At 41.4% G+C, this 18,465-nt stretch overlaps 1 protein-coding gene and 1 long non-coding RNA gene across 5 annotated transcripts in view; one reads left to right on the top strand and one right to left on the bottom strand.

Annotated features, from left to right (window-relative positions):
- DPH6 (diphthamine biosynthesis 6) overlaps positions 1-18,465 on the top strand; it is a 233,211-nt gene that overhangs the window by 185,628 nt on the left and 29,118 nt on the right. The gene's annotated exons all lie outside the window — the stretch shown is intronic.
- LOC310710626 lies at positions 1,058-7,700 on the bottom strand. The gene is made up of 4 exons (XR_014528164.1): positions 7,629-7,700; positions 6,857-6,991; positions 2,889-2,995; positions 1,058-1,876 (listed from the first exon to the last, which is right to left on the bottom strand). It is a non-coding gene; the product is annotated as an uncharacterized lncRNA (long non-coding RNA).

The following is an 18,465-nucleotide window of genomic DNA, read 5'->3' as shown; positions in this document are numbered from 1 at the left end:
TGCTCTCCTGTACGGCAGCAGTCCCAGAGAGGGGTACGTTAAAAAGTTCAAATACAATGCGTATGACGGAAAGAAAACTAACACAATAATAAACCAATGACTCAGACATTAATGTTCAGCAAACACACGGGAGCAAAGGTATGTCAGCTGCATCTAGGAGTTCCACAGCCTGGGTGCTATTACGGAGAAGACCCTCAGTAATGCCATAAGAGCATAAGAATCTTGCTGGGTTAGGCCAAAGGCCCATCTAATCCCACATCTTGTTATCACAGCAGCAGTGCTCTTGCCTCCTATGGCTGGCATTCAGAAGTATGCTGGGAGAATTCAACATAGTGCTACAGCAATCATTACATAAGTGAAAGCACTACAGTTTGCCAGGCAGAATAAATCCCTCCTCTCTGTTGGGATATTCCATTCCACCTTAAGGTACAGGAATGAGACTGTTGTGTGTCACATGTCTGTTTACACTCCAGCACAGCTTGCTGGAAACTACCGTTTGCTTATGCTGCTTGCTTTGGACATGAAGGGGAGAAGACATGTTTTTCCTTTTGTCCTGATGTATGCTGAATAAATATGCTCAACACAGCTGAGTGTGCATGCCCAGCTTCCGAAGGCTTCTGAAGCTAGGGTTACAGTTTCACGCTGATCCAAGGACTGGAGATCCCCCGGCACACCAGCCGGTGGGCTGGGGCCAGCTGGGGGCCTGCAAATTGCCCCCGATTCTTTGGCTGCATCCCAACACTCTCCTCCCCCATGAGCTGCTCTGGGGGTTCTCCCAACCCCTCCCCACAAGCCAATTTCAAGGGGGAGGGGGAGGGGAGGGAGCTAAAGCCACATTGCTCTAGTCAAAGTCATTGCACAGGCTTCAACTAGTGGGACTCAGTTGAATCTGGCACACTGCCAGAAGTGGAAGCAATCCAAAATTGTGGCTATCACTATGTCTTGAGGGAGCAAATTCCATAGCTGAACTGTGTATAGGTGGTGACCCATTTTGCACATGTCCAATTGATGCACCACCGCTGACACACAGGTTCTTTTGGGCCTGGAAGATGGCAGGGCAGGGTGGGCTTATGTGTGCTCCGCTGATGCACGTGGGGACCAGAAATGTACTGTTGCCCGCTGTATTGTGTGGAAAAGTGATTTGTCTGTACTGAATCTCCATCATTCAGTTTTATTGGATGGCTCTGAGTTCTAGTATCCACTTTCTCTACACCATGCAAAACCATACATCTCTCTCTCATGTCTCCCTTACTCCCCTTTTTATAAATGAAAAAGGCCCAGATGTTGTAACCTTTCCTCCTTCCTTACTTTACCATTTTGGTGACTCCTACATAATCAATTTCAGATGGTTATGGTGCTCCCTGTAGATCTTAATTCATGGGCAGGTCTATATGAGTGAAGGTTCTCCAGGCCCCAAGTTGTACATGGCTCTGTAAGTCAACATGAGCACCTTGAACTTAGTCTGCAGCAAACTGGCAGCCAGTTTTCAGAATTGGTGCTAATGTGTTCCTGGTAGGCTGCATCATATAGCAGCCCCACCAGTGCATTTTGTGCTGATTGCATCTTCCAGACCAGCTTTAAGAGCAACCCTGCATGGATCACATTACAATAATCTATGACCAGGCTTTCAACGGTCATAGCATGAAAACCAGCTAGAGCTGATTGAAGGTGACCTCAGCCATAGGGGCCACGAGTCACCTGCAACAGTTCTGGATCTAACAGCATTCTCAAAATACATACCTATTCTTTCAGGGCAGCAGGTAACCTGCCCAATTCCCAGATTTGTAAATCTTGTCAGAATTTAGTCTCAGGTTTTTTTGGTTCTAATCAGGCCTCGCACTGCATCCAGACACGTCTAGAATCTGCACAACCTCACCTATAGCAGATAATACAGAGAAATAGATATGTATTGTGCCACAACAGCCAAAGGTATTCAGGCGATTGATATATTGGTGGCACGCATCCAGGAATATGTCAGAATTGTTCACATTAAGCCTTTGAATTCATTATAACATGACCTTAAAACAATTTTCAGAAATCTTCTGTTAAAAAAAAAGCATCCTAGGTTAGAAAATCAAGGTAGAACCTTCATGTCAGAGCTTTTTTGCATATTCCCTTGAAAACCTCTTTTTAAGTATTTTTAAATGATATTTATATATTTATATTAATTATTACTTCCAAACCTTTTTACTGCCTGCTTTATATTTAGATGGTGTAAATTGCTTTTATGTTAATTTAACATCAACACTTCTGATTTTATTTTTTCCTGTTTCTACTTTAAATGTTTCATGCTAATTCGGCTTGAAAATAAAATTAAAAAGATTAGCTGTTTACCATGCTGGGTCTTAAATGGGGTGGATTTTTCATTTCGGCATTATTTCAAGCCTCGGTTAGGTTTGTCCTTAGTTTAGGGGCCAATTCACACAACCACTTCATTGCATGATGGCTTTGCAATGGTTTGACTTTTGTAATGTGTTCTGCTTTACCAATTGGATGCCATATTCAGAAAATCAGTCATATGCCTGAGACCAAACTTCACTGTCTTGGGCAATGGATGTAGCTCAGTTGTAAACTGCACACACTGCGTGCCAAAGTCCCCATGTTAAATCTCTGGAATTGCCAGGTAGCGATGGGAAAGATTCTTGTCTGAAAGCCTGGAAAGCAGCTGCCAGTCACTGTATGGAGTCAGCCAAGATGCTATGGACTACAATTCCCATCAGCCAGAGCCAGCACTTCCATTGGTCAGGGATTATGGATATTGTGGTCCACAAGATCTTTCAGGTGCGATTTTAGCTGCTTTAGTATAGGCAATACTGAATTGGATGGATCAATGGGCTGACTTCTATGTTCCATGTGCTATTTCTTTATTTTAGTATATTGTGCCTTACCTCTTAAGTTAGGTAGAGCTTGTAGTATTTTGAGCATGTTATTTCCTTATCCTGTCTATAACAATTCCAAGAAAGCTTTCTATAGCCCTGCTTTTCAACAGTCTCTGCTGGAAATTGGGACAAAGACAAACACCAGTTAACAACAACAACAAAATGATCAGAGCTTTAGTAGCCATTTTGGTCCCACAAAGCAAGAAACCTGAAGCAAGTGAAACAATGGTGCTCATTTTAACCAAACAGAAACCTTAAATTGGGTTCAGATGTGTATATGTTTCAATGTTACATTAATATTTACCTAGACGTGACTGATGTCTTACAGCAAAATATCTCAAAGTAAGTTATTGATGCACGGTTAATTAGATTAGTTAGATTTTCCTGATATAAGATTGAAATACAAAAAAATTTTTTGATCTATTCTTGTTCTTTGATCTGTATCCACCTCTGAAGACATAGGCAAATTCCTGCATTCTCTTCAATGCACACATGAAGGGGAAAGAAAGATGCTTTGCTTAAGTAGTAGAACTTGAAGTTATCAGGGGCGGGGAAAAGGAAACTCTGCCGCAAATCTCAAATGAGCTGCTAATTAAAAGCATGTATTTTCCCCTCTTTTGTCACAAAGAATTTCCATGTTCATTTAGGCAAGTCCAAGTAAATTAGAGCGGCCCATTGCAGCTGACAAAGTAAGATGAGAGCTGAAAATATGTGCTCTCCATGTGTTGTAACAGATTACGTGGTAGTATTATAGCCAATGTTATTGATGTCAGGAGAAGCTAAAGGTTTGTGATGCAAATGTGAGAAAGATAGCTTTCTGTCAGCCTAAGATGAAATGTAAAGTTTTATTGAACCAAGTGTGGTCCTGATGGTGAACTTCTCTGAGGCAATCCCTCATAACATATGAGAGCATTATAGGCACCGTGCTGAGACCACAGGATGTGTCGGAAGCTGGGGGATTAGATTAAGCTGACATATATACTTAGTAGGATGCTGTTACGCCTTTAGAAGGCTTTAGCATAAATTCTGACCATTTCTTTCCATATTCTCATTTCCATAGCACATTAATATAAATAAGTTTGAGATGATTTGCCTGTACCATCCAGACAACTAGGTTATTCCTCAGCATGTGAACGTTCTCACTATTAAGACTTTGCGAGCCTCGTTCGTACAAAGTATGCAAAAATGTCTCTGAATATTTAACAGGGATTGAAAGAAATCTCTCGTTACATAATCCTTTTAAAAAAGAGAAACAAATCACAAGAATAGGAGCAGATACTAGGCAACATAATAAAATGGCTATCTATTCCTTGATCTGATTTATCATCATGCACCACTGTGAAATCATCTGCAGAGTAACAGAACCTTAAAAGGAGTACCTCATACGTAAGATGAGGTAAAGCAAATAGAACAGATCTTAAAACTCAACAACAATACCAGCTCAATCCCATTCTATAGAAGGCGTCATTTTTGATAAGGTCTAATAATACGTTCCCCAAATGCCCAAAATCGGGGTTTGGGAAATCTCTAGAGGAATTCCGTCGTTGAAGGCAGTCATAAAGAGAGCCCATCTCTATGCCTTTATACTAGTTCATAGATAATGAACTCAAGAGGATACTTGCACACAATCTTAACAAGTGTAATAAGCCTTGGGAATTTCTAGGGTAGATTCTAGTCTCATTTGCACATAACACTATGCTATGATTTGCTGAACAGGCAAGAATCAATCTTGTATATGAGCACAGCTCCCTTCACCTAATGCTGGTTTTGTTTTCTCATCATTCTTGCCCCACTCCTCTCTAACAGGGTGAGCATCTGGGGCAGGTTGCCTAAATAAATCAGGATTAAGAGAGAACAGTGGGTTTGGGCATTATAAGGAACCATAGTTAAGGCAAGCCAAGATTTGTAAGCCAGCTTCAAACCATGGCTTCATATTCTGTTCTGTTGGCTGCAAAACAAACCGTAGTTAATTGGCCATGGTGGGTTCAACATACAAACAGACCGCATAAACAAACTGAGGTTTAGTGTTACATGAGAACTCAGTTCACACTTCACTCTAAACCTTGGTTCAGAAACCAGATTCAGACATCATTGTTTGAAACGGATTTTCCAATCTTGCTTTGTGCCAGCTGTGGTTTGGTATGATATCTGAACTGATAGAGTTAGAGCCAGGTTTGCTCTATTTCCAGATGCCGCTGGAGACTAGAATGCTCAAAGTTATTGTTTGCCTATACATTTGGAAGATGGTGTGAAACCATGGGACTGAGCTACTGCTGTATATCCAGTATCAAAATGTGGTCCGACCTGAGAGGAGGATTTTTATGATTTACTTTACCCTGGGTGAAAACATTTTTTCAGGATAAGATTAAATTGGGGTCCTGATTCAGCATTTGCATTGCATGGTCAAATGCTTCGCAAAAACCTTTATATGTTCCTATGCTGTGTTATCCCTTCTAATATAACATGAAACCTGAAAAAGTGCACACAGAGAGAGGGTTTATCCCACTGTACCATCATCCGATATGAAGATGAGATCCATGTTGAACACACCTTTAAATGAGCATTACACCATTACTTGGAACTATTTTATAAAGGGTTTCTAAGTCCCGCAAAAAAAATGGATTGATTCATTTTAAAGAAATATTTCCAGAAACAATCCTGCTGGTGGTTAAACAAAATGTCTTGGAAAATGTTCTGCGCTGTTATTGATGTGAAGACTCTGGTTTAAAAATAAAAAATAGTATTAGCACTGAAACCTCTAATTCAGAGTTCACATCCCAAACAAGTCCTTTCCAATTATAACCTGAGATATTTTTTGTGAGAAAAATTTATCACTTTTGATCTTCCTATGGCTTCCTCTTAGCCACAAAAATGATTGAATGGGAAAAAACCCCTCAAGGTTACAGAAACTCAGCCTTGAATAAAAATAATATCTTGCCTCTAGCTTACTTGGCCTTTAAAAATACACTTTTTGGTTCTAGCCCTTACGCATTACTGAACCAGGTGATCAAGGTCGGAAAAAGGATACTGAAGTAGACAGATCCTGTGTCTAATTTAGTCCTAAAAACAAGCTCCCCCCCCCCCAAAATCTCCCATCACTCAGATTGATTTATCTCTGCCTTTTGTGCAGCCTACGATGACACATTCCTGTGGCACCTTATCTATGGAAAAAATTTCTTGAAAACGGACCCTTAAATTCAGTGTTCTTTTCGTATGTTGCAATTTGTGTTCCTTGCCAAGACTAGCAGTCCCTACTCCCCAAACACTACAGCTTCTTCGGTCCCATCAGCTGTATAAGCAGTAAATGTCTTTATCCCTTCAGTTCTTAAAAAGAATTAATTTCAGACCCATCCTGTGGGAGGTCAGGAGAGTTCTCAAGGCCCTGTTCACCAGTGGCAGTGGCCCGCCCCTCCTCTGCTGCTAAACACTTGAGCAAAAGCCAGATAACAGCTCTTACTTTCCAGCTAGGCCTCAGAAGTCACAAAACAGAAAATGACAAAATGGAATGAAAGCAGTGATTGGATGCCTATAATATCTCTGTGTGCACCCAACATTTTTTTGCTCAAATCTCCTGCCCAGAAAGTTGAGAGGCACCTGAAAATACTTTTATCTGGGACACCTTTTATCTGGGACATTCACCCCTGTCCAAACAGCCAACCCCCTAGAAAATGCACTAAAGTAAAGGCACTCTCAGTGCAGTATTAGGACCACTCTGATATCAGACACCACTATCCTAATGCGCTTCATGTGCCCTTTTCACATATTGAAAATTATGAGCAAAAAATAACAAATGAGACCATGCTGTAGATTTCAAACTCTCATTGTTTGGTGCACACATTGCCAATTAGTTAGTTCAAAGGGGTTTTAGACCCAGTGTTAGTACGGAAACTGCTTTGATCACCCTGTGTGATTATCTCTGTTGGGAGAGAGATGGGGGGGGGGGTGTCCCTGTTAATTCTCCTAGCAGCTTACCGTACCATCAACCATGATGTCCTTCTGTAGCAGCTGTCAGAGTTGAGGGTGGATGGTTCCAGTCCTTCTTGGATGGTCATTTTCAGAGGGTGATGCTTGGGGAGTGTCATTTGGCCCCACAGAGCCTTCAATGTGGGGTTCTGTGGGGGATAAATTTTATCCTTGATGTTGTTCGGCATCTAGATGAAAACATTGAGTGGGATCATCCGGAGACTGGGAGTACCTTGTCTGCAATATGCTGATGACACACAGCTCTGTTTCTCCTTTACATCTGCAGGTGTGGCAGTGGATGTGCTGGACCGATATGTTGCCTCAGTAATGGACTGGATGAGAGCCAGTGAACTGAAGCTCAGTCCAGATAAGGCACTGTTAGTGGGTGTCTTCCTAGACTGAATAGATAGGAAGCTACCTGCTCTTGACAGGATTACACTGCCTCTAAGGGAGCAGGTATATAGCTTAGGGATACTTCTGGGCCCATTGCTGTCACTGGAGACTCAGCTTTGCCCCTATCTGGATAGGGATAGCTTAAATTTTGTTGTCTATGCTCTGGTAACCTCTAGGATAGATTACTGCAATGCATTATAAGAAAGACTGAATACAATTCAGAAACTGCAGCTGGTCAGAATTCCATGGCCAGGTTGCTCACTAATCCTGGCACTGCCTACCAATTAGTTTCTGGGCCCAATTAAAAGTGTCGGTCTTCACTTATAAAGTCTTATGCAGCTTAGGACCCTAATACCTAAAGGACCTCCTCTCCTTATATGAACCGACTCATACCCTGCAGTATTGTCTGAGGCCCTTCTTCATGGGTGGACTAGAGGGTGGCAGCATAAGAAGGGGACTTTTCAGTGGTGGCTCCCTGCTTGTGGAATGTTCTCCCCAGGGAGGTTTACCTGATGTCATTGTTACATATTTAGGCATTGTTACATATTTAGGCATCAGGCAAAAAAAATAAATCATTTTTTGTCAAGCTTTTAGTTTTTAATTATCTATGTCCTTTTTCCATAATGGGGTGTTTGAATTGCCGTGGCAAAAAAAAGCAACTAAAAATTTAATTAATAATTATTATAATAATAGTTATAGTTTACATAAATTAAAATACACCAGAAGATTTTATATTTGACTAATTGCACCTTATTAGTTTTCACAATGTTCACAGAAGAGGGCACAAGCATTATTGTGAGTATTAATGTAATCCTGCCCGTGTTTACTCAGACGTAAGTCCATGTTCAATGTGGGTTACACCCAGGTGAGTTTGGTTTGCATCCTGAAAGAAAGAAAGTCCAAAGAAGTGTCAGTGCTAAAATGAACTTTAAAAACTGATCCAACCAAAGGTAAAGCATTTTAATCTGTTTAAGTGAGAGTGAATGGCAACACAATACGATATATGTCTCTTTGAAAATAAGTAAGACGATGAACTCATTATGGGACTTATTCCCAGGAAATTGTGTATAGTATTCCAGACTGAGTCACATCTTCACTCTCCCATTGACATCAACAGGACTTAACTTTGGCTTTGTTGTGTTTTGTGATTTTCTCCAAAGCCCTTGTAATTTAGGTTGAATGGAAACACCATGGACCTCAATGCCAAATGTACAGAGGTGGAAATTTCATTTTAATTCCTTGGGCTTCCTGTTAAGGAAAATGCAAAAAGTGCCAAATGTAATAGCTCAGGCAGCAGAACTTTGCTGCTGTTCCAAAAAAATAAATAACTAATAGCTGGCAAAATTGGTACTTGAGGAAAGGAATAAAATTATGATACCTGTAACCAATTAGGGAACAGTGCCTTGATTCACTGCGGTGTGTTGTAACGACATTTTAAAAGGGTACATGTGGATAAACTGGGCTCCTTGCCACAGAAGAGGCTTAGAAACCCTGCCAATACCATGCCCATTCAGAAACCTATATGTGGAATGGTGGTTAATAGAATGGCAATTTGTATTATTTACCTTATTCTTCAGTTATACAGTGGTACCTCGGGTTAAGAACTTAATTTGTGCTGGAGGTCTGTTCTTAACCTGAAACTGTTCTTAACCTGAAGCACCACTTTAGCTAATGGGGCCTCCTGTGCTGCTGCACCGCCGCAGTGTGATTTCTGTTCTCATCCTGAAGCAAAGTTCTTAACCGAGGTACTATTTCTGGGTTAGTGGAGTCTGTAACCTCAAGCGTCTGTAACCTGAAGTGTATGTAACCCGAGGTACCACTGTACTGCTATAATGCCACCTTAGGACTCCTCACTTTTTCCCCCTCCCAAAAGTTCTACCTCTCTATAAAGGAATGTGAAAATGTAATATTGGAACTACAGCAGAGGGCATTTCTCTACCAAAGCGCTGATATGGGGAGGGCAGCGGTGGGGAACCATTGACTTTCCAGATGTAGTTCCCACCAGGCCCTGTCAGCATTGCCAGTAGTCAGAGATTACGTGTGTTCTCCAGCGATGTATGGGAGGCTACCAATTTCCGACCTCAATATAGAACAAATCACACAAAGTCCCGTGTCTTGTTTTCAGGAATTCTGTCGAAATAATTTATCTGCTTCCTTGTTGCTATTTATTTTGGCAATTTTTAATAGCTGTCCCCACAGGCATGTGTGCATATGCCCCCTTTTTCTGTGTACTTTGGGGCCTGTTTGAGTCATTTTTCGTTTAGTGACCTCTGTTCTTTCTTTAAGCATCTTTGCTTTCCAGATGTATCCAACTGCCTTACGCTGTTCAGGGTAAAAGATCAGATGCCATAGCTGAAAAATGGACACACATACATGTCTCAGAAGTAGAGAGGACTACAGAGCCTTAAAAATAAACAGCTTGGGATTTGGGATTTTAGATGAAATAAACACCTTGCTCAGTTGTTCCCTAATCAGATTAGCTTGAGTTTAGGCCATTTATTCTTGTTCTAGTAACATGTTGCTGATAAAAGCTGTTCAGAAATTATTGCTAGCTGCTGCTGTGTCCTCATGTTACATGTTTTATTATTAGTGCAAGTTTGAAAAACATATTTTTGTGTTTTCTTCATAAGACAAACTTTTGTGTTTAAATTTTATATATTTTCAAAAATTGAAAGAATAGGCCATGATCCAAAACTAAGCTTTTTGTTACAGCTTGGACCCACAAACAGATTATTCTTTGTTTCTCTCTCCCCCCCCCAAAAAAAACCCAGCATATTCCCCATCAAGGTTCAAAGATGGCTTTTAATGAGGCATCTTTGACCCTTGATGGGAAATATGCTGTTTTTTATTAAAGTAAACAGGAATTCCTTCATTAATGTCAATGTGATACAGGTTGTACCCAAAATCTCACTGCTATACAGTGTGACAGGTTCAGCATTATTATTATTATTCATTTCATTTCTATACCACTTTATATTTTTAGGGGGGAGAGCTCGAAGCACATTAAAACATCAAATAAAACAATCTAGAATAAAATGTTACTGAAGAAAGACTAATATAAAGTATACATTCAAAGCAGCATAATTTAACAGGAAACTAAAATATTACCTTATAAGATTTTAAAATAAACCCTTACAAAGGAGGTCAACTACAGAACGCAGTAAATTTAACAACATACTGTGTATATATATAGCGCTTCAGTCCAGTATAACTGAAGGAGCATCTCCACCCCCATCGTTCTACCCGGACACTGAGGTCCAGCACCGAGGGCCTTCTGGCGGTTCCCTCACTGCAAGAAGCCAAGTTACAGGGAACCAGGCAGAGGGCCTTCTCGGTAGCGGCGCCTTCCCTGTGGAACACCCTCCCACCAGATGTCAAAGAGAACAACAACTACCAGACTTTTAGAAGACATCTGAAGGCAGCCCTCTTTAGGGAAGCTTTTAATGTTTGACAGACTATTATACTTTAATATTTTGTTGGAAGCCGCCCAGAGTGGCTGGGGAAACCCAGCCGGATGGGCGGCGTATACATAATAAATTATTATTATTACAGTGGTACCTCAGGTTAAGTTCTTAACCTGAAACTTTTCTTAATCTGAAGCACCGCTTTAGCTAATGGGGCCTCCTGCTGCCGCTGCACCACCGGAGCACGATTTCTGTTCTATTCCTGAAGCAAAGTTCTTAACCTGAAGCACTATTTCTGGGTTAGCGGAGTCTGTAACCTGAAGCGTATGTAACCTGAAGCGTATGTAACCTGAAGCATATGTAACCTGAGGTACCACATTATTATTATTATTATTATTATTATTATTATTATTATTATTATTATTCAAAACATTTCAAAAGAAAACATTACTAAAGGGAGTCAGATATAAAATGCACATTAAAAATGGCATAATTCACAAGAGACTAAAATATTACCATAAGCCTGGAACCTACGTTGCTGCAGTTGCTGCCGTTGCTGCCAATCCTGCCAATGGTGGTTCCTGGTGACCAGTGGCTGTGGAATCTCAGGCTTGAGGATCTGGGTCTGCGCTATGCCAATATGGTCTTTGGCCTCTTCAGAAGCCTCTGCTTTTGTAGCTGGAGTCAGTCAGGGCCCCGCCCTCCCAGGCCAGGTGGGAAAAGGCTTGCAAGGCAGGGAGCAGGTCTTCCACGACTCACAGCCAAGAATAGGAAAATAGGTGTGTATTGCTGGCATTATAGACACTCTGTGTGTGTGGTATGAAATCTTCAATCAGTCCCCTGTACAAATCACAGAACTCCCCACATTATGGAGAATTCGCGGTTGTGGTAAATTCTGTGACGATAGAAAAAATACCTTCCCATGCAAAATGTAAGGAATAACATTTCCCATATCAGAAGCACGCATAAGATCTTTCTAATTTTTTTCAACTTGTTCAGAATTAACCAGTATGGACAACCCCAATGAATTCATGAGATGCTGATTAGTCTCCCTGAACATTGCATGGATTTGTAACTCAGTCAGTCGTGGTGAACCAAAATGGTCTAAAAATAAGAATATGTGGTTTGCATATTCTGAGCCTGTCAACCACACTGGATACAAAAGTTTCCGATACAAAGCTTCCCAAACTGTTTCAGCATTAATAATTGTTACCCTTTTGCAAAATCCAATTTCACCCTCGGGTGTGAAAGCAAGCGGCAAACATCAGACAGGAAAAAAATCCCCTATGAGAGAATATATAGACTTGGAAGGGAATCTAGTTCAAAGTGCCACTAAGCTGAAAAACACACTGAGTGACCAGTAGGTGGGACACCATCTCTCAGCCCATCCTGCTTCACAGGGTTATTGGTGAGGATGAAGATGAGCAACTGCATATGGTATCTTGAACTCCTCAGAGGAAGGCTGGGGTGTTGATTTTGCTATCGTCGTCATCTGCTTCAAGGCAGAACTTTGTGAGAATATGCTGCCTGTTTTCAAGTTCGACAAACCAAGTGCCACTGTGCTTTTTATGTGGGTGGTCGGGGTTTTTATTTTATTGAAGCACCTTTTGAAAGGCATACTCTGACTCAGAAGGAGAGGATTTATGGAAACTGTGCTTACCGTTCATATAAGTGTAGCAATTTTGTTCTGCCACCTACCACCCATTTAACGTTTTCTTTTTCCTTTTCACATATCTTTTAAAAATGCAGCCATTACAGGGGTAAAAAAAAAAAAAAAGTGTAGTGGGGGGGGAAAACATTTTTGCCACTTGCTCTGTAACTTCTAAACCCCAAAGAGATAGTTTTATATAGCTATAAAAAAAGTTCAGGAGAGCATTTTTTAAAATCTTTTTAAGTTTTGCCTTTGACATCTGGTGTGCTATAAAAGATGTAGTGCAGCTCTTAATGTTATTGTCAGCTGCTTTTGATACATGCAAAGCACAAAGGACCCGGTTATATATGTGAAATTTTGCCTAACTTTAGCAACAAACCCATCTTGAATTTTCCTTATGTGTTTTAACCAGAAATGCAACTTTTAACAGCCAGTATGCCAAATGCCATAATTGTGTTCCAAAGTCCAAAGATTTGATGTGATTTCCTTCTGAGAGAGCTTCAGTGGCCTGGGAACCATGGTTCCACATGTCCATGGGTGATGCACATCATGTGGGACTTTTCTACTCAGCAGAGAGGGAAGGTGCGAGTCACGTGAGAATAAACCATGGAATCAGTTCCACGCACAAGGTTTCGTCGTGAACACATACCACATATGGGATCACACCCAAAGGAAGCTGCATGAGAGCAGCCTAGGGACAACAAAGAACTGTAACAAGAAGATTTTATATAGCAAGTCATAGAAGGCCCTGGGCATATTAGTGGTTCTCAATCTATGGGATTGCTGCTTTTAGAGAAAAAGCTAACATGAATCCATGGTGTATGCACATAATTTGTACATTTTTGATGGAGCAATACAAATTATACTTGGAACCGAAAAGGAGGGGGTAGGTTTTCCCAATTAATAAATGAGCAGAGGGTCGATTTAATATATGGAAGACTCTTAATGAATCAGTTACTGTCACACAACATGCTGGTGCTCAACATCCAATGAATATCGGAGAAACCACCAGTGAATCTAATAGGAAGCAAGTTTAATATGATTCACATTTACTATTAATGTAATGTGAAACTGTTAAACTTTTATAACACATGATTTTAGTTAGTTTAATCAATGTCTATTGAGATAAGCTAGAAAAGGGGCACCTACATGCTTTCTTGGTGGAGAACAGAGCTCTCTATCATCTGCCTAAAGTTACTTGGACTTAAATATTCAGTGATGGTCAGTATCAGATTTGCAGTCAGACCAAAGAGCCCCGATTTCATTGTTTATATGTGACCCCCTTGCTCTCCACTTCAGATATTTCAGTGGGCATGGCATACTCATTCCATAATCACCTCTGAAGTCCCGCTCACTGCACAGTCAACAGAAACCTCTCAGGGGCATATGAGCTACACATGATTGAGTTTAGATATCTTTTACATATGTCCCTGCTGCTCATGCTTTTTTCAGTATCAATGTCAGTGCCAAAGAACGATTCCTAGACAATTATTATAAATAGGTCAAATCACAGGTTATTAATTCCTTCGGGTGTTACTATTGTGCTGCTTTGTTGGTTTTCTTCTCCAAAAAAGTGTCTTTGGCTTACATTTAGAAAATCCTGGTTCCTATTCCGCACACTGGAATCCTAGAACAATCCAAGTGGAAAACAGCTTAAGTTAACTTGAACATATGAGACTTGGTTCCATCTGATTTCACTTTGTGTTTGTGGTTCTAAAGCCCACAAGCTGTTAAACTATCTCAATGGGGAGCTCATGTAGCGTAGTACTAATGGTGTAATTTTGGCACGATTACCTTGGAGTATATACACTATTGGAAATAGTGAGGCTTGTTTCACTATTGAAGTAGCAAAATCTTCCTCAGGGTTGTCATGAAAGAGTGTGAATTATTAGGCCTCTGGTTCAAATTTTTGCTCAGGCATAAATTCTCTAGATGTCCTTCTCGCTCTTCCCTCAGTTCATCCCTCGCGTCCTGCTGTGCCCCCCACCTGCAATATGAGGGTAATACTGACTTATCTTGAAGAGCTGGTAAAATGATTGTTGAGATAATGTCAGCGAAGTGCATTCCGCAGTTGACATGGGCTTAGTCCAGGGGTCTGCAACCCGCGGCTCCGGAGCCACATGTGGCTCTTTTACACCTTTGCCGCGGCTCCGGGGCGGATACTAGCGAGGGGAGGAGGCGCATTGTGCACCCCGACACTCCCCACTGTGACGGGCGCTGTACTGGCTGTGACGTCGCATGGGGGCAGTGCGTGCGTTAGTCAGGCACCGTCCCAACGTCACCTTCCCGCCCGCTGTCAGATCACGGCTACGGATATGTATTTGTTTTAAATATCATAATGGTTTTGAGGCTCCCAGTATTTTCCCCCCTCGGAAACGGGTCCAAGTGGCTCTTTTTGTCTTAAAGGTTGCAGACCCCTGGCTTAGTCCAATCAAACAGACTCTCTCACATATCCTGTGCCTCTGAGACTAGGCAGTGCATGGCTTTCCAAATGAAACAAAGGATTTAAGGGCTAGTGCAGATGTCTCCACCCGCTGTTCACTTCCCTGCTTTCTTCCCCATCGTGGAGATCAGCTACCACTAGTGATGAAACCAACAGAACCCCAATCAAGATGGTTAAAACCTGACATTCATCAACATTACACAACAAAGACTTGCCCTTTCCAACTTAAGTGTGCAGAATCCCATAGCCCATGCAAACCCATTATCCCCACTTTTTAAATCACAGGTATCTCGTGGCATTTACTGACTGCAGGAATACAAGGATGTAAGCCTGGGTAATCGGTAGCTTGTACTTGCTTAATGACAACATGATATCCAGCAAGGTTCCAGATAAAATGAAGGATGCATGATCAGTCATCTGCTGCTGCAGCAAACAGCATGTGGCCAAAATCAATCACAAAATGTAAACACCTTCCTGCTGTCAGAACTCAAACAAAGCATCCTACAATCAAAAGCGGGGCGGGGGGTAGGGGGAATAAATTCCAGGAAGCTGATGAGAGAAGGAGAAAAAACAATGTCTGTTTATTGATGCAGTGGTGATCCTTTCTAAATGTGGACTGAGTAAAAGAGCAAAATGTATGAATTCCAGATTCTTCAATGTACACACACTACCTAACCTGCTACATTAAAACTCAAGCTTAAAGTCTAATCTTAAATTTCAAGTAAATCCGTAGGTCCCCCCACCCAAATGCAAGTACAAGCATTTAGGTCTTAACTGTGGAGAATTCATCTATTGTTTTAGGACACTGAGACAGGGAAGGTGAGACAGAAATGAGAGCATTGTTATCCTCAGAGATGATAACTTTTGGAGTGCAGTAGAGAATAAGTGACTGTTGGTGTTGGTGTTTTTCAAATAGATTTACATTCTAAATGCCAGAGTGGAGAGCATCATTTTGTACCTTGAAAGTGTTTTTGGAACTTACTCTGAACATAACGGAGGTTTCTGCTGCATGTTGTGCTTGATGAAGGGTACTCCTTCGCGCGTCCTTGTTGAAATGAATGGGAGTTTAATGATACTGCACGGTATCTAGCTCTGTGGGAAGTGCTTGATTGGTCTATGTACCCTTTGCCTGATCTAAGACCTCTTGAGTTCAGTTCCTGGCTAACTTATATAATCAGAGTGTCATAGTAAAACGACCTCTCTTGCTTAATATCTATGGTACCATAGCAGACTCCCAGGCACCATGAGGAGAGTGTAATTTAAGTATCAGACCCCTTTTTCTACCTGAGGGCTGCATGATCACAGGTCAAGGTCATATTCTGGCCAGACAAAAGCACTCAAGGAAGGGCACAGAGCAGGGCCAGTGAGTGATATGGTCTGGGCAAAGGGGCATTGCCTGAGGAGGGGTTGTGGCCTAGTGAGTTTCCTGAAGGCCAGAAAGACTTGGAGGGCTGCATTTAGCCCCCAGGCCTGACGTTCTGTACAACTAGCGTGAACTGAAACACCTGTGCTGTGCAGCTACCGTATTTTTTGCACCATAACACTCACTTTTTTCTTCCTAAAAAGTAAGGGGAAATGTCTGTGCGTGTTATGGAGGGAATGCCTACGGGTGGCATGCCTACGGATTTTCCTCCTCTAAAAACTACGTGCGTGTTATGGTCAGGTGCGTGTTATAGAGCGAAAAATACGGTACTTCTTCTAATGGCTACTTAGTACAGACAGTACATTTGGAAATTGGTGGTTAGAAGGAGTCTAAAATGTCTGAAATAGCGTGCTTTACTCTCCCACCCCCAAAACATCACGAAAGTCTGCTTGATTTATCCTAGTTTGGTATATTACAATAGACATGGGAAATTCAAGTGGTCGTATTGTAATTTTAAAAGTCTGCACACGGATCTCCTCTGGCTCCCATCTCTGCCAGGAAAATTTTTCCTGTTGTCAGTCAACAGAATGTAATATCATCTTGGAAATGAGTGGACGTTTAAAGTGTAGAACTGACTTTTGCCCCTTTCAGCATTTCCCTACTTCTGGTCATTCCAATTTCTGCACAGAAATAATAAATTGTACACAGGTTACATAATTTAAAATAAAAATAAAAATGGATTGAGCCTTTACTTTTGGATAATTATTATCCTGTATCTAATCTTTCTTTTGTTCTTCAATTTCTTGAACATGTTCTTTTGTGTACTATTTCAACAGTTTATTATCTCTTTTTATCCTCTTCAAACTGGTTTCCAGGCCTATCGTTCAATAGATTATACCACTTTCACTAACCATTTCCCCCCTTTTTTCTGTCCAAACAATCGCAGTCATTTGTTTTTATTTATCTGTAATTAAATTTTTTATCATATTGAATCTCCTCATCATATTGGGGTTTAGATCCCTTCAGGGTGGTGTACAACATAAAATCAAATCGATTCCAGCCCTAAATTCCAAATGTTGGGGAAGGGGGAAGAGGCCTGGGATTGATCTGCAAGTGATGCTGTGTGCTGCCAAGAAGAGGCTCTGCAGGAGCTCTCAACTCTATACAGCATTATTTTCATTTTCCTTTGCAACCAGAGATCATGAGGCTTCTATACAAGTCTCATGGTTTCCAGCTGCAATTGATGCATCATTCACAGCTGGAGACCTTGCGGAGCATCATTTTCAACAAGAGATCATGGGGCATGTATCTAAGACCTATGGCTGCAAATGGAAATGCTGTTGGTGTTGGTGGCATGCCATTTAGCCCAGCTAAGCTCAAAATGGCTTTTCTTGAACCATATTTGGGGCTACTTTGTTCAAGGGGATGAGTTTGCATTCTGAACTTTTCCTCTCAAATAGCTACCCCGTCTCTAGTGATTGTACTTACATGACTTTGGATGGATCTAGTCTTCTGCCACGTCTTAGTGCCTGTAGTTGCATTAAGTGCAGTTATGTTCAATTATGATACGAAGTGAGAACGAAAAAGGTTGCAATTACCACTTTAGACAGCTAGAATGCCTTTAGCCACATTTGGATCCCACTTATCTCTCTCAAGGAGTGTGTAACATTGTTGGGCGGGGGAGAGCTTTTGTTTTGACTATGTCATTCTAGATGGAAAGTAAAAAGTTACTCTCTGTTTCTTGAGATTTTTATAACATTTTAATACCTCTAGTGGCAGTATTTTGCAATACTGTTCCTGGCTTTGTGTTGATGTTTTGCACACCGGTTTTGAAATGTTGACAAAGAAAGGCAGTCGCCAAACCTGAAAAAGAAGCAAGTGGAAACCACATAAGAAGAAGAAGAGTTTGGATTTGATATCCTGCTTTAACACTACCCTTAGGAATCTCAAAGCGGCTAACATTCTCCTTTCCCTTCCTCCCCCACAACAAACACTCTGTGAGGTGAGTGGGGCTGAGAGACTTCAAAGAAGTGTGACTAGCCCAAGGTCACCCAGCAGCTGCATGTGGAGGAGCGGAGACGCGAACCCGGTTCCCCAGATTACGAGTCCACCGCTCTTAACCACCACACCACACTGTTGGGAAGAAGGATCAAAGGAAGCGGGAAAAGAGCTTTGCCCCTCTTGTTATTCCACCCGGCAATTTCAATTTTCCCCTTCTGCCACTCATCCAATCACCTACTCATCCTCTGCCACCACCACTGCTTATCATTCCTCATCACCATTTACATCAGTGGGAATTTGCAATTCGCAAATCATCCATCCCAATTTGCAGATCATCAAAGTTCCATTGTAACTCTCAGGGTTGTTTC

The sequence above is a fragment of the Podarcis liolepis genome, assembly GCF_965112155.1.
Source record: "Podarcis liolepis genome assembly, chromosome: 1".
Lineage (NCBI taxonomy): Eukaryota > Metazoa > Chordata > Lepidosauria > Squamata > Lacertidae > Podarcis > Podarcis liolepis.
Note: the sequence above shows the minus strand (reverse complement) of the source record. Positions and strands in the feature narration are given on the sequence as shown.